Below are 22,748 nucleotides of genomic sequence, written 5' to 3'. Positions count from 1 at the left end.
GAGGAGCGGTGTAGTGTGAGAGAACTTGGGGAGGTTGAAGACAAGTCGAGCTGCTGCGGTCTGAATGAGCTGCAGGGGCCAGATGGCACATGCAGGCAGGCCAGCCAGGAGGGAGTTGCAGTAGTCTAGACGTGAGATGACTAGAGCCTGAACGAAAGTGTCACACCCAGGTTTCTAGCAGTCTGGGTGGGGACTACCACAGAATTGTCAACTGTTATAGTCAGGTCCTGGGTAGGAGAGCCTTTCCCCCGAAGGAAAAGGACCTCAGACTTGTCAAGGTTGAGTTTCAGATGGTGTGTGGACATCCAAGAAGAAATGTCAGTCAGACAGGCTGAGATACGTGCTGCCACTTGCGTTTCAGACTCCGGAAAGGAGAGAATTAGTTGGGTGTCATCTGTGTAGCTGTGATAAGAAAAACCGTGCGAGTGAATGATAGACCCGAGAGAGTACAGCGAAAAGAGGAGGGGACCCAGGACTGATCCCTGAGGAACCCCAGTTTTGAATGGGCAAGGTTCTGAGATAGATCCTCTCCAAGTTACTCGGTAGGTTCAGTCTGCCAGGTAAGATATGAGCAAAGAGAGTGCAGAGCCTGAGACACCCAGATCCTTGAGTGTCAAAATGAGGATCTGGTGGTTCACTGTTTCAAAGGCAGCAGAAAGGTCCAGAAGGATGACGATGGAAGAGAGAGAGGTTGCTATAGCGATGTGAAGCTATAAATAAATAAAAAATGCAGTACCTTCGACTGCCTTCGAATCGCAACGCTGCAAACTTCGACTGCGGTTTTGGAACAATCCTCCACCAAAAGGTATGCATGGTGAGCGCACCACCACTTCGTAGTAGCAAGTCTCAATTGTTGACAATAATAAGCCAACTCAGTGCTCTACAGTCAAAAGTTTCACACAAATATACCCTAAATATAGATACATGCGCAAACCGAGAAAAATGATTTACGAGCACAGTGTGTACACCATAGGTAAAGACTAGCCTCGATAATGGTATTGAATCGATAAAGACTCGGATCGTTAAGCAGTCTCGAAAATGGTATCAATATCAATAAAAATAAAGCTGCAAGCAGCGTTGGATGGGCCCTCGCACCTCCTTGCACGTCGGGGTTACTGGCATACGCCGCTCCTTGCAGCCGTGCATTTGCGCGGCACTCAGACACTGCAAATCGTCACCAAAGAAAAGGGAACTCTCTGCTGAGTTCAATGATATCTCACACAAGAGTACACATTAAACGGGTCATTAGTTATGAAAGGGGGCGTGGCTAAAGCATAAGGGGCGGGCCAAACCATGACCAATGACAAAGGAACTCTCTGCTGAGTTCAATGATACCTCATACAAGACTCTACCTTAAATGCTTCAAAAGTTATGAAAGGGGGTGTGGCCAGAGTATGTGGGCGTGGTTAAAGTATAGTCATATATATATATATATATATATATATATATATATATATATATATATATATATATATATGTCATATAAGGCTGATTTCCTGTTGCCAGCAGGGGGCGCTATGACCAAAAGTCAATATTGGTCTGTAGATGTCCTCAGGCCTGGACTTATGTCAATCATGACAAATTTTGTCCAGATTGGAAAATGTACAATCGAGTTACAATAGCTTTCTCGTTCATCGCTAAATGCTCAAAATGGCCGCCACGCCCACACCATTCGACAAAAGTCTTGATTTTAATAACTTTTCATCTTTGATGTGTTAAGATGGCACAGACCAAATTTGAAGTCAATCGGATGAACTCTAGGAGGAGTTTGTTAAAGTATAGCACCTTGACTTTTAGGTCTACTTCCTTTTACCACTATGACTTTGAGTAAATATCGGCCTGTAGATGTCCTCAGGGTTGGACTCTTATGAATCCTGAACATTTTTGAGCTGATTGGGCAATGTACACTTGAGTTACACCCACTCCCTGTTTCATTGGCGAAACGCACAAAATAGCCGCCCAGCCACGGCCATGCCCTAAGACGAAACGTTTTTCTTTTAATAACTTCATCTTTAACGTCTTAAGATGGCACAGACCAAATTTGAAGTCGATCGGATGAAATCTCTAGGAGGAATTCGTTAAATTACAACGTGGAAATAGCAAAACACACTAATTTCGAACTTTCAATTCAAAATGGCAGATTTCCTGTTGCGTTAAGGGTATGGCTCCAATGAGCTTTTTTGTACGTCTTGACATGCTACATACTGTATGTGTATCACGTTTCGTTAGTCCACGTTAAACGTACTGCAGGGGCTACATTTTTTTAATTTTGTGTATTTTTGTATTTTTGTGCGCCTATTCCCGAAACCCTTAAAATACGTAAATTTTCACCAGGCTTGATGCAACTGCCAATTTTGGTGAGTGTGAGATGTTAAGCCCCTCAAAAAGGCGATTCATTTGCCGTAATAATAATTCATTCAGTTTCAATAGTGACTTCGCCGCTGTCGGCGCTCGGGTCCTAATTATCCTCATCCCTACAGAGGACTGGTGGCAGAAAGTTGTTGATGGAATAAGTACTGTGTCATCTTGTCCACGTCTGAGCTCAGTCACTTTAAAGTGTTCATATTATGCTTTTTGGCTTTTTCCCTTTCATTTACTGTGTTATATATCTTTCTTGTGCATGTTATAGGTTTACAAAATAAAAAAGCCCAAAGTCCACCCCAAAGGGACTTAACATCTCCAACAGAAAACACTATGCAAAACTTTCCCTTGCAAAATCTTACTTACAAACGTTATTCTAATGTTAGCTTTTAGATACATCAAAACTGCATGGGGGGAACGTACTTACCCTACAGAATAACTCAGCAGAAGCACAGTCTGGCCTATGACTTAAATGCTATCCATCTGCTCGTGTAAATGTGTGATAAAGTAATACCATACCTAATTCCTCTCTCTATTAGATAAGTTGCAAATCTGCGTGCATATGGTGACGCAAAAGTGTGTGACATGCGATCCACCAAGTCTGCATGCCTGTGTAGAACCTTCCTTCTACTTGTCTCCCTCTCCTACTCCTCTCTCCTTCTCCCTAGTAGCGCGAAGCGAACAACAAAAGCTGACAATTTTGTCTGGACAGACGAGGAGATGGAGTTATTGCTCCAAACAATACACACAGCACACACACACCAGTGGCGGCGCCAGAGATTTTCTTTTGCTGGTGCTATGGTTGCTCGCCGTTTCAGTGAGGGTGGTCTAAAATTTTAGAGTTTCCCTTGACACATGCAAACAATACACACACACACGCGTGCAGATATGCACCCACCTCCGCTGCGGTTTACTAAGTGAGCGAACGCGAGGGAGAGAGATTGATTTATGTTTTTTTAACTAAAGTTAAAACTAAAGTTGCCGATACAACAGCACCATAAAACTCTGATTAGCCCACCGAACATATTTCAAAAACCACAGCAATTTCTTGGGGATGCTAATGGGGTACTAATGGGAATCCTAGGGGTAGCTACAGCACCCCCAGGCCCCTCTCTGGCGCCACCTATGACACACACACACACACACACACACACACACACAGCACTTTTAGCCTTGACGGGACCGCGACGGTGGAGCGTTTTTAAGATTTCCACTCCACTTTTTTGCATTTTTAAGCCCCAAAAATGGCGTCGCCGTCTAAACGAAAGGCACATCTGATCAAATATTGTCGTTTTCACCCGCGTTTTCAAAGGTTTTCACCTTTCTGAATTTAATAACCTGATGGTGGAGGAAGAAAAGTTTCAAAGATTACTATATGTCAGTCCCTCCAGGATTTCGCGGCCTTTTTTTTTAGATTGTTGTGTCCCAAAATGGCTGATTTTGTGGCAGCTTTTGTAAAAGATTTCGATAAAAGTTGCGATGTCTTTAGTATTTTTGTTGCAATGAAGTTTCGAGAGACAGTGAAAATTGCAAAAAAAAAAAAGTTGCGATTTCTTTTGTATACTTCTTTAAAAATAAAAACCACGGTCATTGGTTGAATTTGCGTGAATTGTTGCGATCACGACAGCGCGAATTCCTGGAGGGACTGATATGTATGTATATATGTACAGTATGTATGTATGTATGCTCATGTATAGCCTAGCCTACAACATCTACATACTTGTGTAATTTATTACAGCAAATGAATGCAGAAAGTTGGTCAGAATATAGCATATATAATAAATATCATAAAAATAATTTAGTTTAGGCTATGCCCTAGTGCCTAGACCTGCCAACAAATGCCTGTTGTTAGAACTTTCTTAGCCCTGTAGACCAGTGGTTCTCAAACTTTTTGACATCAAGGACCCCTAAACTGACAGAAACTAGACCACGGACCCCCATTTGATTACATTTTGTCCAAGGGTCCCCATCTGATAGGATTTTTGCTTTTAGATGTTTTATTACAGAAAGTCTATGAATGAATCAATGAAATATTGTGTTAATTATGGATGGAATTATAGTGAAAATAAGTTATTTCACTTTTTGCTGGGGACCCCCCGGAACCCCCTCAAGGACCCCACTTTGAGAACCATTGCAGCAGACCACTACATAGCTGTCAAGTTTTGGATTTGAAAATAAGGGAAATTTTCTGGCGCCCACCACGAGCAGTCCCACCACCCCAACCAAGCTCCAGTATCCCTTACATTTTAAGACAGGTGTACAAGAAAGCTAAAATCACCACTTGATGCAGAATGCTGAAAATATTTACAATTTATAACATTGCTTGTCTTTACATTTACATTTTATTTTCATTCCACACATTCTTTTCATTTCATATTGCTTTTCTTTTACAGTTTTTCTTTTCATTTCACATAACTTTTCTTTACTCTTTTAGTGAGTTATTGTACAAATTTGTTGCAGACTTTGCATTCTTTAAGACTGTTTTGGAAGGAGTGTATTTGTGGGCTGGGCTAGAGTGGTTAATTTTACATGAAAGTAGAGCGCAAACAGTTCTGTTGTCTAACGTCATCCTATTCTCTGTAACAATCTTTCGTACCATGCTAAACACCCTTTCTGAACTCATCATCTGACCTCACACACTAACCTCGCGACAACTGCCACCAACAGTACCTGTAGTAGGCTACTGCAGGTGGCAGTTATCGCGAGGCTAGTGACAGCTCAGATTGGGAATGTTTTTTTTACTTCGCCCGGGTATTATCATTTTTTAATAACGCAGGTTAAAATACGGGAGATTTACGGGAAAATACTAATACGGGAGAACGGCGGGAAAGAAGGATAAAATACGGGACTTTCCTGGCCAAAACGGGATACTTGACAGGTATGGACCACTAACGTTACTGACCTCAATCAAGCCACTTCCCTCAGAATCAGCTGCCCTGAGAAGAATAGAGAACTTCGGATAGCTAACTAGGTTAGTTATTTCTTGTATTTTCACTCATTCACTCTATTGTTTACCTCAAGTAAACGTAGCTAAAGTTAAGCAAGTAAAAGTCATTAACAGCAACTTACAATTTCACTCTGTATTACTCACTGTATGTGCAAGTTCAGACCAAAGAAAGACACCAATGAGACGAGACGGTGTATCATCTTAATAGCCATCAACTCTTTGTACTTTTGTCTAACTTTCGACTTTCCGGCTTTTTTGTAGCTAGATATATTATTTGTTGTTTCTAAATATGAATTTGGATAACGTTAGCGATAGTGAGATGCTTGCTACAGTTGCATTTCGAGTGATATATCGGTGAAAACGTTTTATTTCTCTGATTTACTGCTTTGTTTTAATGCCGTCAGGTGCTCTTCTCTCTTCAGTCACTCTCTACCTCGCTCGTCCACATTCCGGTACGTGCACGCGGGCTCGTTAAGCCACCATCTCTGCCTTTTCCACCAGCTGACAGTTCGTGAAATATAAATAAAACAGACACAAACAGATGAATGGTGAAGGAAGATTGATTCAAAGTAGTGAGTGATACAGAGTGCACTGTGTGTGTGTGTGTGTGTGTGTGTGTGTGTGTATATATATATATATATATATATATATATAATATATATAGGGCTGTCAATCGATTAAAAAAATGTAATCTAATTAATTACATACTCTGTGATTAATCGAAATTCATCGCATACATAATTAACGGTGCCTGAACCGATACTTTTTAAGGAAGTAAAAAAAAGAAAAACAAAGGGTACTAAACAACAGTCGGTGACATTAAAGAATGGCTTGTTTATTGCTAAGGCCATATGGTCAAAATTAAATGATTTAATAATAATGTATAACAATAACTTATTTCACTAGTAAATTGCTGTTGAACGACAAAAACAACCACCAGATGGGAAAAGGACATTTACAAAAACTTCAAATGCACCACGACGCTGTAGTTTACCAGTTTCATTGAACGCACCGTCTGTGTTGTTTTTCCGACAGTAGCTGCAGATTGTTACATACTGGTGTTGAATCCTCTACAGTAAAACACAGTCAAACTTTACACCGTTTAGCGTTAGCTGTCAGCATTGTAACCGTGTTTAATCCAGCTACTAGCTAGCGGTAGACGTTAGCTGCTGTTGAGTGTAGTGTAAACTAGCTAGCGGTAGGCTAACGTTAGCTGTGGCGAGTATAGTGTTAACTAGCGTCACGTGCAGCGGTGTTTGTGTTGTCTGTATCGTCTGTTTCAGAGCATCAGAGAGAAGCGCAGACATATCAGTGGCACCAGATTTCGGTAGCCAGGGTTGGCAGGAAGAAGATTTTTACAAGTAAATGTTCCAATTAATGATCCAGGCAGCACATTCTCGTCTCCCTCCTTCATTTTACAGTCAAATGGTGGCTAGAACGGCTCCGGGTCAAACGTCAATATGGAATAGATTAAACTGCGTTATTTTTTTTAACGCGTTATTTTTTCTCAGATTAATTAATCGAAATGAACGCGTTATTTTGACAGCCTTTTTTTTATATATATATATATATATATATATATATATATATTATTTGGGGGGGCTTTAGAACATTTTGGGGAAGCTTCAGCACCCCTAAAATAGGCCTAATGACGTCCCTGCTGTTCACAAACTGCTCCAAACAGCTCTATTGTAGTTCAGCCTTTACTTCTGTAACGAACGTGCGTCACTTTGTAACACACGTTATAATGTTCATCTAGCCGCTAGCGTGGCACGCCCTCATACTCTGCTGCTGACTAGCTAGCAGGGCTTACCTGGGTACTGCGCATGTGCAACTCCCAACAAAGATGGAACAGAAGTGAGATGCCTCATTCAGTAGCTAAAACAGAGAGCTCAACACACATAGTGAAAAGAGTGGCTGCAGCAATGTGCAGTACAACAAAAACGGTGTTTTTTGAAAATTAAACCATGTAAACTATTCTGAATACAATTATGAACCTGAAAATGAGCATAATATCACCACTTTAAGGTTGTAGGTAAGGTCCATTTTTCAAAATCAAGACTGTTATTTTCCCAGAGGTAGAGGATAAGTGTGATAAATGTTTGAACCCACATTGCCACTAAAGCCACATGTTTTTCCTCTATCCACAATAACAACTTCTGGTCTGTCTATTTCAACACAATTTCAATTATAACAGGAATACTTCTTCAACCATGCCCCTTAATTGCTATTTTCTCAGTTTCACCTCTTCTGTCTAGCCAGACATCAAATTCTTTTACAGTGGAAGTCTCCAAGTACACAATGAGAGGAAACACGGACAAAGTTTTTTCATGTATGGCAGCCTTTTGCAGACTTGCAGGTCTTACCAGACTAAGTTACGTTATATTTTGTATGTATGCATATGATTCCAACTAAGGTGGGGTGGGTGGATTGGTTGCTTTTTAGATTTTTCTTTGCCTTCTGTGTATAATTTGTTGTGCTCTGTGTCACTTTGTTTTTTGTTTAAAATCTAAACTGTACAAAATCTCCATTTCCATGTAACTTGATTCAGTTTTCAATAAAATATGTTGCAAAAAAAAAAGTGCCCATAACGCTATTTTTCAAGCTACCGTAGCTGCCATATTTAACATGACCAGCATGAGTGCGGTTTTCATGGTAAAGTAGGTGATGAAACTTTCGTTCGCTGTTTGTCACTCTGCCTGAAGAGACTCATGCTATTGTTTATTTGGTTGCCATGACTTCGTGAATTATGACCATAGACTGTTAATATTAATGGACAAAGCATCCGGTTCAGCGAAGTGCTGCAAATGCTGAAGTGCCTTAAACCTGCATTCTATCTGAATTCCAGCAGGGGGTGACACGTGCAGTTGCAAAAGGAGGTTGGTTTCTGTAGAAGTCTATGAGAAAGTGACCCACTTCTCACTTGATTTATTACCTCAGTAAACATTTTCATAATGAGTTTATGGTCTCAATCGCTAGTTTTAAGTCTTCTGCAATACAGAATGATGTTCATTTTTTAAATTTTGGTCTCGTTGATTTTAAAATCGACGATAAAGCAGGGGGTTTTAGGGCGTGGCTATGATGTGATTGACAATTCGTGGCCTGTCCTATATGTAATATAACTATTGGACAAAGATATATTTAAAACCTAGCAAAGCTAAATCTTACCTCAAAATAGGCTAGTTTTCAGCAGCAGTTGCATCCAGATTGCCAGTGAAAGTGTGTAACGTAACGTAAAGCAGCGTTGCCAACGCTCAGCTAACATCAGTCAGATACCGCCCAACAGTCTATGGCTCTTCCCTCACGTCTAAAATCATCACATCCGCAACCAAGATGGCTGCGCCCGTAACGGCAAACTCGACGACTCATAGCAGATCTCCACAAACCAATGGGTGACGTCACACACGCTCTGTCCATTAATATTTACAGTCAATGATTATGACGTCCTGTCACTGTTCCAGTTGCTCACACTCAAAGGGGAGAGAGAGCGGATGACCATTCGCTGGAGTTCAGTGAGCAGAAAGCTCTGCAGAGTCGTGTCATGGCATTTCATAAAATGCTGACGCAGCGGCCCGCCGCTAAGAAATGTATAGAGCGAAAACACTGTATGCTGTTTACATGACCTTTATAAAATTCTGAATATTGTCATAATGAGTAATAGTGGAATATTGGTGTGCATGTAACATTATTTCATTACAGTTAACAAGAACTTAGTAAAGGATACCCTTTGTTTATGGCATGCCAAACATTTGCAACAAGCATTTTGTTACCAAGTCAAATATCCAAATGTCAGTTTTAGACTAACTACTGTATATTTCTGTAAATTAAGCTAACACATGTAACATGGTGGATATCGTTAGTTTTGTGTCAGGATCTCACAGTCTCCCCATTCTTCCTGCTGATTACTTCACGTCTGCATACACTTTTGTCTTCATAAAAGCTCAGTTTTTCAGGTCAGCAGCTTATAGAAACTAAAGTTATGGGCTCTTAACATTGTTGGTAGTAAAAATCACCAAACAGCAGCTTTTGGGCATTTTTCTGTTTGCTAGCAGACGGAAGTGATGAGAAGGCACCTTCACGCAATACAAATCAATGGAGAGTGGCAGGCCGTTTTTCCCCTCCGGTGGGGTTGGGACTTAAATGCGCTCTGTCCCAGTTAGATAGTGCTGTAAATGCTGTAAACATATTCTTTATAAATCTTTACAATGATTCCCCAAAGGAACCAAGCAGGCCTGCCTTGTTGCACGGTTCAAATATTTTTCGAAACTTTTCAGTGTGTAGCTTGCTAGCTTAAAGTTTGTTGTTTCCTGAAACGGACAGAGTTTAGGAACGGCAACACACAGAGAGCGGAGGAGAGGGACATCCGGATTTGACGGATGTGAGGCAATTATCCTAGAAAAGTCGTTGATCCAAACTATCGGCTGCCGGTTACAGCATTCTCACTCAATATTGGACCAATTTCAAAGATTTTTGTTCACATTAGTCACTTAGTGGTCTATTAATAAAATATGGTCCAGATGAAGAAAGAAAAAACGAAATTGCCCTTTAAAAGGTCCAATATAATATATTTACAGTAATAAATCCAAAAATGACCCCAATGCGTCATCAGATATTAAGGAAAAATGCTAAGTTGAAATACTATCTTTTCTGTCAACAATGCTAATGCCAGTATTTTCTCCTTTTAAAACTTTCGTTCCGTGGCGGAATGTCTGTTTGTGTTTTGGCCTGTGTGTTGGTTTCAACTGTACAGTTTGACAGCCAGTCCAGGTTGCCAGATATACCTGTGAAAACGTAAACCCAGCGCGCTACAGCTGTAAAGTTAATACAGCCATGGAAGCAGCACACAAACGAACGGGATCAATGGAGATAGACTACCGACCTAAAAAACACTGGCATGTTTCTAACAGAGATGTAACAAACCCCGGGTAAATATTGGAGATGTATTTGAAAGATGGAGACAGCTTAGAGCCCAAGGACGCAGAGTTGGCTAATTACCTCCTGAACAGGTAAGCATTAGCTTCAGACTTTTTATCACGGCTAGGGACAGGTATTTTATGTCATTTCAACATTCGTATACTCACATTGAATTATACAGAGTACCCTATATATACCTACATGTTCTAGGATGCCCATTTTACGATGCTAAAATTATTGTTTATTTACATGGAGTGTGGTGGGTTTAGTGAAGGCAATTTCACGGACTTTTTATATTTAAAAAAGGATCTTACTCTTTAACAGAAAGATCGACCTCCTTAGAAATCCTTTCCATAATGTTGTCAGACACTTAGGATATTAATCTGAGCCTGTCAGTGGCAAAACGAGCACTTTTATGAACGTAAATACAAGCGCCACAATTTACATCCTATTAACTTACATTATAGCTTGTTTCACCGTTGACTGCAGCGATCTCGTTTAATACTGGACCAATGTCAAAGGAAAATATTTCCTCAATAGTTTTAATTGTATCCGATACTCAATTAATGAGCTGTTGCAGAAACAAGCCCAGCGTGAAGCAATAAAGCAAAAGCTGTCAGATAAATGTAGTGCAGTAAACATTACATTTCCCTCTGAGGTGTAATGGAGTACAAGTATGAAGTAGCAGCAGGGGCGATTCTAGGATCAGACCTTTAGGGGGGCTCAGCCCCTAATGAGAATGTGACATGGATATAGTGCATGCAAAAGTGTTAATCTGCGCCATTAAATTACCAACTTCTTCACAACCGCACTCCTGCTCTTCCTCTGACAGATAGAGACTCAGCCAAAGGGCCAAAAATATAATGTATTCTCATGTAAACTATTTATGTCAACACAGACATTTTTGTTAGCCAATGTATCCCACCATAATGGTTATTATATTGCCAGATTCCAGACAATCCCACTTACTTATATATCCCACTTCCAAATATGAATATATATTTCTACTGGTATGCTTTCTAGTAACATTAATGCAAAAATATGAAGAAAAAAATATTCAACCTGTGTGTGCATGGTTAAAATTCTGAAGTGCAAAATAGTTAAGGCTACAGCACAAATATTTCCATCCATAGATAAGAATAATCAAGTCTAACCTCTGAATTTCTTTTCAAAGTGCACCAGATTGATGCATTTAAATGTTAAAATAGACAAAATTTTCTTACAGGGGAGCATGCCCCAGTGCAGCTCTAGGTCTAGTGATGCCCCTGGGGCAGTGTCCCCGTTTTAAGTTTTACAAAGATAAAAACATTACCTTTGGAGGTATTTACGCTTCTGAGCTGAAAATGTCCCCGGATTTTGTCTCAGAAATCTGGGCACCTTAGTTAGCTAGGACCAGTCGGGATCACTTTACTGGCTACTGGGACCTTGAATCGATCTATCTATCTATATGGATTGTTTTTGCGAGTAACCAACTAGGGTACTCTATATAATTCAATGTGAGTACACGAATGTTGAAATTACATAAAATTGACATAAAAACCCTGCTTGTGAATCAGAATTGAATTGATTTGGGAAATCACTGTCGATACCCAGCCCTACTACTAAAGTTTCAATTGGGTCCTCACTCCGATTCGGTGCTCTGGCCCTAATAATAATAATAATAATAAATGGAGCAATTTCAACAGGCCATCGCAGACCATTAGTCGATGCGGGCCCTACTTTGCTTCCGTTGCGTCTGTGTAAGCGGTGGTTTGGGAGTTTAACCAAGGCTATAGGGCCCCCAAAAGTCTAGGGCCAGCCCTGCATAGATGGACAAGAAGACAGATAAGAGCGACTGGAAGCCGCAGTAGAAAGGTTATAATGCCATGGCGCGGCTTACTGACTCAGTGGAAAAGAGGCAACACTGACAGAACCCCCACCCCCAGTGCAATACCGCTGCAATAACTGGCTTCACACACACTTCACAAACAGATCCATGATAGGCGTGGTGCAACTGCTCATATTTTTGTAGCGTTTTTAAAGATGTGTGAAAGATAATATTTCAGTAAAAGATGGCTGTTGCAACAAACGACAGGCCGGGTTCATCCTGTCCGCTGCTGCATGGGAGCTGGTAACACTGCATGGGCAGGATAAATAACGTCTTTCTACGATATTTTCATTACTGTACCACACATGGTTAAATGCGACGCATTGATATTTTTTAAACGACTATTAAGACTTGATTGACACGATCAAATCATAGGCGCGTTTGATTGCCGTTTATTGATGGACGATGCTAAATCACCCTCGCTGTTTAATAGTCCTCATCACATCAGCTATCCCCAGTTCTCATGACCTATGACGAAACGGACTGAATACAAATAACATACAAACCTGTTTGACTAAGAAGAATCCGATGTTCAACCTTTCGTTTGTGTGGTCTGTGCGGTCTCTAGCTTCTGCGCTCTCACGCCTGTGTTCCGTCAACAGCAGCAAATGGAACACTTCCGGTCTATTTTTCAGAAAAAAAGCAAATCTTTACAGTATTTTTCGATGGTAATAATTAGGCTATAATTTCCACGAGTCTCTATTTAGAAAGTTGTAGTAAGTAGTTGACATGATACAGGTGATCTTTTTATCCAGTTACAGCACATCCATATAGATAGATAGATAGATCGATTCAAGGTCTCAGTAGCTTACAGACATCACACACAACATTCACATACATCACAAACAGGATGATAAAAAGCATATCCACATGAATAGCATGGACATGAGACGCTTGCAGTGACAGGGCAGGGACTGACCCTGTGATTCAGTATGTATGGTAAGGTGTGTCATGGTGGTAGTGCAAATAGGTCCAATACTGCAAGGATAAAGTCTAGAGACCAGCATTAAATATGGACAATATAAGAGAATAATGTAAACATAGTGCCCTGATCAGGTTTTTAGCCACCGATGCCGATTGTCGATCATCAGTTTATCATCGATAAAGGGCCGGTGCCGATCATTTTTGTGTTGTTTTGTTTAGTTATAGCAGTTAATATTGCTCTATTATAGTATTGACCAGTTTACCCGTTTGTAGTGTATTGGGATCTCCACCAGGTGGAGGATTCTCATAAATCTTTTTTTGTGTTATTGTTTATCTTTATTTCTTTGCTTTGCTTCTGTTTTTACTCAGTTTTTAAATCTCCTGTAGCACTTTGGGATTGTTTTTTTAATGAAAAGTGCTCTACAAATAAAATGTATTATTATTATTATTATTATTATTATTATTAGTGTGACTGGTTATATAATGGTGTGTCACTCTATTTTAGACCTATGAATAACAATCACAGTCAGGCTTGTTTCCTATACCCTTCTCCCACAAAAGAATTGCGCATGGATTTAGGAAACATCGGATCATCTTCCCAACAGGGAGCGCACAGCTGTCTTCAATACACCTGCCGACGCGGAGAAGTACATCAGAGAGATGGGGGAGCTGGTACCAGGAGTACAGTAGGAGGAAATGTTAAAAAAAAATAAATTAAAAAAAAGCCAAAAAAGACTTACAATGCATTCACACATAAAAGGACCCAGTTACTTAATGTTTTTTTATGTTACACTATACTGCAAAATAAAAGATTCAAGTCATTAGTTAAAGTTTAAAACATTTACAAAAAGGCGTATATTGTCTATAAGTTGTAACGTTAAGTATTTCTGGAAAAGATTTGGATTAATTTTAATTTAGTGAGCAACGTGAACAGGAGTTTTAAGAAAATGCAGAAGAACTGTTTCTCATTACGTTGTGGACCTGTTTCAAGCAGTAAAAGGAAGATATTGAAGGGTTTAGGGCTGCCCGTGTGTTCCAGTTGGGCATGTTCATGTTTGGGGTTAGGGGAATTCTCTCTCTGTTTATTATAGTACCAACTTTATTCATTAACCTTAATGTCTTGCTATTTTATCCTGCATGGCAGTCTCAAAACATGATGAAACAATTGAAAGAGGAGGGTCACCAACATGCAGAGCAAAAATAAAAGGGGATTTTATCATTTTGGTTATTTCAGCTTTCCTATTGCTACCTACTGTAAAAAATGAAAGGTATTTTAATTCAATATATTTCATGGAACTGTAGAGGTCTGCATAAACCGACCAAAGTAACGCAGGTTATAAACAGGTTAAAACAGCCAAGAATGTGTTCTTACAGGAAACACACCTTTTAGCTAATGAGACAATCAAAATAAAATGAAGGTGGCCAGGACAGGTTCTATCGTCTTTGTACTCTTCTAAATCTAGAGATGTAATTATATTAATACATAAATCTATTCCACTGCAGATTGATGATTTAACTGAGGATCCCAACGATTCTTAATCATACAGGGCCGCATTCTGTCTACACGTCTTAATCATCAATGTAATACGGACCAAATGATGGATATGTCGATTTTTTATAACAATTTGTTTTTAATAATTTCAAAACTACCAGGGGACTTTAATTGCATTCTTGATCCAGGTAAAGATAGGTCCTCTGGAGTGGACAACAATCACACAAGAACTAGGAAAGCAATACATCACTTTATAAACGAAATGAACCTAGTGGATATATGGAGGCATCTGAATCCATCAAAGAAAGAATTTTCCTGTTGGTCTAGTGCTAACAAAAGCCACTCTAGAATAGATTACTTTTTGGTGTCAGCAGAACTTCTTTCTAATATCAGAGGCTACCATTATAACAGTACAGTCATATTGGATCATGCAGCTGGTCTATGTGAAGCCAAAGTTGATATGTAAATCTCCAAAGGGAAATTTCAAACAAAATGGATGAAGGACAAAACATTCTGCAGTTAGTGGGAAAACAAACTGATATTTACTTTGAGTTCAACACATCCCAGACAACAGCCACAATTAGATGGCCTCGCTTATTAAGGAATTTATTAAAGGTCAAATTATAAGCTACACAGGAAATAATTAGAGATCTGGAATTCAAAATCAAATTCATTGAAAACAAAAGCTTGCAGGATGAACAAAATGAAAAGGAAATCTCCAAACAGTTACTACTTCTTAGAACTCAACATAATGAAATAAAATACAATAAGGCTGCTGCGAACTTATTGAGGCTCAAGCAAAACATTTATAATCAGGGAGAAAAGCAACAGGAAACCAAAAGAGCAATACATTTCATTGAGGATGCAAAGGGAAATATTATATTGCGGACCCACTGGAAATTAATACAACTTTTAAAGGAGAATTCCGGCCAATTTTTACGTTAATCTTGATCGTTATAGCTACGCGAGTACTTTTGATAGAAAAAACCATGACCCGAATCAGTGCAGGTAACACAGAGAAGCTGCAGCTATGTACTACACAGCAGTGGTCGGGGCAAGTTTTAGAGTGCCTTTGTGCCTCTTGACAGACACAAAATGCAATTAATATGTCTGTGCCACATGAACAGGGCCCTTACGTGTCAACAAGATGCGTTTTCAGCTCAGACAGTGTTTAAATTCACCTACCCTGGTCCCTGTCTCGATCCTGCCGGTAGCTAGCTTGCCCTGCTAGCTGATATAGCCGTTAGCTGCTAGCTGCCGTCCGGTGAGTGTATTCAGACAGGCATCCATGGAGCGGCGGTGTTGTGGCTATGTCCTCCAGAGGACAGGTCATGTCACTTCTTGAAGTGTATTCCCCCCTAAAAAAACAGTGGTGCGGTAGTAGCAGTTAGCTGCTAGCTGCCCTCCAGTGAGTGTGTACAGCCAGATAGCCGTTAGCTGCTAGCTGCCGTCTGGTGAGTGTATTCAGCCAGGCTTCTGTGATAATCATCCCAATAACAATCCATGGAGCGGCGGTGGTGTGGCTATGTCCTCCAGAGGACAGGTCATGTCACTTCTTGAAGGGTATTCCCCCCTAAAAAAAAACAGTAGTGCGGTAGTAGCAGTTAGCTGCTAGCTGCCCTCCAGTGAGTGTGTACAGCCAGATAGCCGTTAGCTGCTAGCTGCCATCCGGTGAGTGTATTCAGCCAGGCTTCTGTGATAATCATCCCAATAAAAATCCACGGAGCGCCCGGTGGTCTGGTGGATGTCCTGCATAGGACAGATCATGCCTTCACAGCGAAAGGTTTAGATTATTTCCCCTCAAAATAGGTAATTGAGCACTGTAGTGGTTATGACCATATCAGTGACTATGTAACTACATGGAAACGGGATAAACGATGTCTGTGGCTTGCACAGTAATAGCGTTACTGAAGCTTAGCTGTAGCATCGCGCTGTCTCCTGGGAATTCAGTTGTAGCAGGAAAAGGTAAACAGTAGTGTGCAGATTGGAGCGTAGTGTGTGAAGAGTGAAGAGCGGAGTTGTTTATAAGGGAAGAAGCTTGGAGTAACGTAACTATGGAGAATATAGCAGATATACAACACACGGAAGAGCCTTTTGAGTTTGATGGTCGTCCTTATTTATTCAAACCTGAGTATACAGACGAAGAACTAGCCTCACAAGAGTTGGAAAGAACGAAACAGACAGAGGGGAAACAGGCAGATGAACTTGCTGCTCCAAGCGCAAGCTAAAGCTAGCCTTCAGTAACTGGAGGACATAGCCACGCCACTCCGTGGATTATTATTGGGATGATTATCACAAAAGCCTGGTTGAATACACTCACCGGACGGCAGCTAGCAGCTAACGGCTATCTGGCTGTACACACTCACCGGAGGGCAGCTAGCAGCTAACAGCTACTACCGCACTACTGTTTATTTTAGGGGGGAATAAACTTCAAGAACTGACATGACCTGTCCTCTGGAGGACATAGCCACACCACTGCCGCTCCGTGGATTGTTATTGGGATGATTATCACAGAAGCCTGTCTGAATACACTCACTGGACGACAGCTAGCAGCTAACGGCTATCAGCTAGCAGGGCAAGCTAGCTACCGGCAGGATCGAGACAGGGACCAGGGTAGGTGAATTTAAACAATGTCTGAGTTGAAAACGCATCTTGTTGACACGTAAGGGCCCTGTTCATGTGGCACAGACATATTAATTGCATTTTGTGTCCGTTAAGAGGCACAAAGGCACTCTAAAACTTGCCCCGACCACTGCCGTTTTAGCTCAGGGGACGCTTAGCTGCAGCTTCTCCGTGTTACCTGCACTGATTCGGGTCGGGGTTTTTTCTATCGAAAGTACTCGCGTAGCTATAGCGATCAAGATTAATGTAAAAATTGGCCGGAATTCTCCTTTAAAAGATTTTATGAAAATCTTTACAAATCACTAATGTGGGATGTCCAGACTGAATTTTAAAACAAATTCAATATGCCCTAAATCTCTGAGGAAAGTAAAAACGGCCTTGATGAACAATTAAGCATGGTAGAGATATTAGAAGCTATAGGTGCAATGAATGCTGGGAAAGCAGCAGGGCCAGATGGTCTCCCAATTGACTTATATAAATACTTTAAAGATAAAATAGCAGCTCCACTTTATGAGATGTATCTAGAATCCTACAACAGTGGCTACCTCTCGGCCTCAATGAGAGAACATCCTGCTTCCAATAGGAAAAGCAAACACTATCGGGCGGTTTCCCAGACAGTGTTTAAATTAGGCCAAGACTAGGCCTTAATCTAGAATAGTTAATCACTGCTCAAAAAAATTGTCCTTTAACTGAAATAAACTATTACATCTCAACCCTATAGCTGAGGTACTGACAAATGAAGTGGTGTCTGAGCCCTTCAACATTACAAGAGGTTGCCCCCAAGGTTCACTTCTATCACCACTTCTGTTCATACTAGCTATTAAACCACTAGCAATATCAATTAGATCTAGTAGGCAAATCTAGGGGATACAATTATAGGTAACAGTGATCATAGAATAGCTCTCTTTGATGACGACATCATTTTATTCTTAAAAATAAAGACATCCATACCAGCACTGTTAGATCTAATCGGCCTGTTTGGTAGTATCTCCGGATATAAAGTAAATGGTTCAAAATCATCACTAATGCTGCTTAACGGAAATAAAAGACAATATATAAACCAATACTTATTTACTTTCAAGCTCTCAATTAATTTTACATATTTGGGCATCAAAATAACATCTCATTTAGAAACTATAGCACTAACAAACTATGAAGTAATAAACTCAGTACATAAATATATAGAAAGTTGGATGCCCTTACCTATATTTATGACAGGGAGAATAAATATATTAAAAATGAGCATATTGCCTAAATTCATGTATTTATTTCAAAATATCCCTCTCGCGCCACCTGCAGTAATGTTGTAATTATGTAATGTAAGAAACTCACAGCACTCTTCAGGAAATGTATATGAAATAAGCAGCCTGGTCTCACAGAATTCCGTGAAATGATCACAAACTGTTAACAGCGCATTACGTGGTGGTGGTACGGAATGTGTGAAAATTCCGTGTGGCCACCACGGGAAACAATGCCAATGTAAAGTCAATGAGAAGATGACGTAGCATTAAGAGCGACTACGGTAGCGAGTAGTATGAAAGGCCGAAATTCCGCGTAAGGAGGTTGGTTGGGGTGGTGGATGGGTCAAACACAGGACTTTCACCCAGGAGACCGGGGTTCGTGTCCCGCATGTCACGTTTTCTAAAGTCGCTTTCTTCTTTTCCTAAACGTCCCGTTCTTCTTGCGTGTCAGGGAACCGTAAGCCCACCCATGACCTTTTCCTGAACCCAACCATCCCATTCTTCTCACGTGTCACAGAACCCATGACCTTTTCCTTAACTTAAGGGGCCGTGTTTATTTAACGGAATTCTTCCATGGGCCCATCACGGAATTTCCGGCGATCCGTGTTCATTTCACGGAATTCTTCCATGGGCCCATCACGGAATGTTTTGCAATTCCGTGAAACTGCCACAGATTTTGAGTTAAGGGGCCGTGTTCATTTCACGGAATCCGCTTATCTCTGCTGTATCTTCCATTTGATACTAGGGGGCTGAAATGTCCAAATCTTTATTGGTACTATTAAGCAACACAATTGAGAACTATAATGTTCTTTTTTTCTTCTGGAAATGCTCCGTCTTTGATGGATATAGAGTCAGGTTCCGTTAAGGTACCATTGGATTTGTACCTGTATTCAGCCAAGCTAAAGTGCTTAAAAACTCATACTGCTCATCCTATAGTTCTTAATGTATGGTATGAGGTGAAAGAATACATGAACATATTGGAATCTGTGTCACAATTCAGCCCAGTGTGGGGCATTGTTTCCAGGCAAGCTGAATGCAGGATTCCTGAGTTGGGCAAGGATGGGAATAAGTAAAGTAAACCTCTTTAAAGAAGGGATTCTAATGACCTTTGAAGAAATCTCTCTAATGTATGACATTCCAAGTAAACTTTTATTTTTTAAATATATCCAGGTGAGGAACTTAGTTTCTTCTATGCAAAACCAATCAGTATTGGATTCCTGCACTCTCATCCTTAGAAGAAATTATATCTAACAATTGCAATGAGAGGGGTTTGATTTTATCAATATACAGTATAGCTGACTTGCATCTGGCTCTAAAGAAACATCAATAGTTAGACTGGAGACATGGAGGGCAGACCTAAAGGAGGACATTTCAGAAAACGATTGAAAGAAAACTTGTGACGCATCTCAAACAATTGAAAATTGTAATTGCAATGAAAAATTAATAAAAATTGTTTTTTGTTAAATAGTGCATGTACGCAGGTTTTTGAACCGGAAAATCTGCTAATGGTAGACAATTTCCTTTCCCATTGCAAGTAGACGAGAATTTTTTTCTTTTGGTGCATCACTTTCGACATTACGAACGTGCCGGAAAACGGGTGTTTTTAACTTTTTCTGATACAGCTTGCAGTGCACAAAACTGCAATTCTGCTGTACCGTTATTTTTATACATCCATGTGCTGTATCTTCGCTACTAAACTCTTATCCAATCGCTCGCACTACAGCCAACGTCACTCTCTGCAGTTATCAGTTTCTCTTTACTCTATATCCACGACGTTCCACTTCTGGCAAACGCTGGAAATTCTGCCAGATGTCCTTCTTTTTAGCCGGATGGCCGTTACCTTCTGCTTTCTTTGTGTTGGAATTTTAAACTCTGGTCGATTAATGGTTAACTGTTCCTCAGATCTCCGCAGCATAAATCCAGACAACTAGCTAGACTATCTGTCCAATCTGAGTTTTCTGTTGCATGACTAAAATAACTTTTGAACGCACACGTTACACCAAAACAAATTCCTTCCTGAGGCAATTTTGCAGCGGCACCATGGCTCCGTCTGGTGCTTAGCGCCACCCATGGCGATTGTGTCAGGTTGTAGGCTTGGACCCAAGTGCAGGAAGGCGAAGAGTGAGCAGCAGTTTGAATGAATAATAATTTAATGAAACACAAAGAGACTTACAAACGTGTAAGCAGGAGAAAGTAATCCAAAAGAAACAGGAACACGGAAGGAACGGGTAAAATCCAGGATCACAAAAAACACAGTAACACAAAGGATGGAACTCTTCACACAAGACAGACGATGAATGACGATGACCCAACAACAGACAATGAAAGCACAGAAACTAAATACACAAGTAAATGAGGGTTAACAAGGGAAGGTGACACAAGGTCTGAGGAACAGGTGAAAGACATCAGGGTGGGGCAGACAATCTCAAAGACGGGAAAACCAAAAGGCAGGAAGTAAAACAAGACAACACATAAGAGAACAGAGAGACTACAAAATAAAACAGGAAATGGAAAACCAACAGAAAACATGAAACCAACTAAACACAGAAACTTGACACAGGGACGAGACATGACAGTAAACAAACACAGAAGACAGAAACATGAGAAGTGAAACAAGGAACCAGAACAAATAAACACAATAAGACAGGAAAAAAACTACAACAGAAAACCCATAATCATGACAGATTGTGATTGGTTTAAAGAAATGTCAATAAACCAAAGCACATTTTTCTCCGATCCCGGAATGCTGTGTGGACTAGCCAGGCCCTCCTCTGCAGTGCTGTGTGTCCCACTAACGTTGTCCCGCTAACGTTGTCCCGCTAACGTTGTACATTATGGATGAGGCGCAGGCACACGGAGTGAAGTTTGCTGCTGCCAGCACTCAGTTTGGCTGGCTTACGTTATCTGAAACTTAGGGAAATGTTGGAGGGAATGGTAAGGACTGAAGATGTATTTCTTAATTTTATTTCAAATTATACTGTATTAATAGTCTTTCTAGTTACATTAAGAGTACATGTATTAAAGAAAAGCAGAGTGCTCTGGATATTATTTCAATAATGTTTAATATCCTGTCAAAACATAGCCCTACATTGATTAAAGCATTTGTCTGTTTTAAAGATGTCAGGGAAGAAGCAAAAGAATATTTTTTCGTTCTGGGCACCCAAAGGTAAACCCCCTAAAAAGGTTGCCAGATAAGAGGAGGAGACATTGGAAAAGGTGGTGGCAGAGATGGTGGAGAAGACACCAAGGGAGACAGTAGGAGGGACAGTGGAAGAGAGCATACAAGAGATATTAGAAGAGAGCATACAGGAGACATTGGAAGAGAGCATACAGGAGACAGTGAAAGAGAGCACACAGGAGACATTGGAAGAGAGCACAAAGGAGATAGTGGAAGAGAGCACACAGGAGACATTGGAAGAGCGCATACAGGAGACAGTGGAAGAGAGCATACAGGATACAGTGGAAGAGAGCACACAGGAGACAGTGAAAGAGAGCATACAGGAGACATTGGAAGAGAGCACAAAGAAGACATTGGAAGAGAGCATATAGGAGACAGTGGAAGAAAGCACACAGGAGACATTGGAAGAGAGCATACAGGAGACAGTGGAAGAGAGCATACAGGAGACAGTGGAAGAGAGCATAAAGGAGACAGTGGAAGAGAGCACACAAGAGACACTCGTAGAGAGCATACAGGAGACAGTGGAAGAGAGTGTAACCCCTGCCTGCACACCTGTCACCTGAAGACAGTGCTAAATATCAAATAGGAAAATCAGGGTTGACTTTAATTCTAGATCCGATGAGGAGACTGCTTAGCTTTACCTGCTTAATTGTTGAATTAGACCTGCAATATCTACCCCAAATAACACACACGACAACAGACTGACAATTTTAAAGGAGGTATATTGAACCCAGTAAGTCCTAAATTCTTCACAGCACAGTTTCTCAACAATTAAAGTGAATACTGCATTATAATACTTCAGTACCTATACATCAACTCAAAGTTGGATTCACAATACACAGTCCTTTTAAGTACCTTTGTCGATTTTATATTTTTAACCAAAATAAAAAACTCAGAGATCTCAGGCATGAAAAGAAAAATTGTCCCGAAAGTTCAAATGAATAATAAAAAAATATATATAAAAATGAGGGAAAATACGAATGTACTCAAAGTCCTACCACCCTCTTCCACAGTGAATGTCCAAAGTGAGTATTGCAATGGGAAAGATATGGAGATGTGACGTGGATGACCCCTTTTCCGAAGGTGAGTAGCAACAAGGATGGAGATGCAGATGGATGACAGCAGAAGATGGTAGAGGAACCGAGGACTGAGGACCCAATTGAAGGACTCTAAAAAAAAAAAACAGCCTACACAGCCAGGCA

At 40.5% G+C, this 22,748-nt stretch overlaps 1 protein-coding gene and 1 long non-coding RNA gene across 2 annotated transcripts in view; one reads left to right on the top strand and one right to left on the bottom strand.

The window, feature by feature from the left end:
• The window catches only part of macir (macrophage immunometabolism regulator), a 32,245-nt gene extending 19,539 nt beyond the window's left edge, over positions 1-12,706 (bottom strand). The window contains exon 1 of the mRNA XM_031276642.2: positions 12,596-12,706. The gene's annotated coding sequence lies outside the window, so the exon portion shown is untranslated. The remainder of the gene's footprint in view (positions 1-12,595) is intronic.
• On the top strand, positions 1,213-20,818 carry LOC116034091. The gene is made up of 3 exons (XR_004100971.2): positions 1,213-1,226; positions 5,403-5,411; positions 20,697-20,818. It is a non-coding gene; the product is annotated as an uncharacterized LOC116034091 (long non-coding RNA).
• The last annotated feature ends 1,930 nt before the right edge of the window (positions 20,819-22,748 follow it).

Source organism: Sander lucioperca, chromosome 14 (genome assembly GCF_008315115.2).
Source record: "Sander lucioperca isolate FBNREF2018 chromosome 14, SLUC_FBN_1.2, whole genome shotgun sequence".
NCBI lineage: Eukaryota > Metazoa > Chordata > Actinopteri > Perciformes > Percidae > Sander > Sander lucioperca.
The sequence above is the reverse complement of the archived record's forward strand: the minus strand, read 5'-3'. Positions and strand labels throughout refer to the sequence as shown.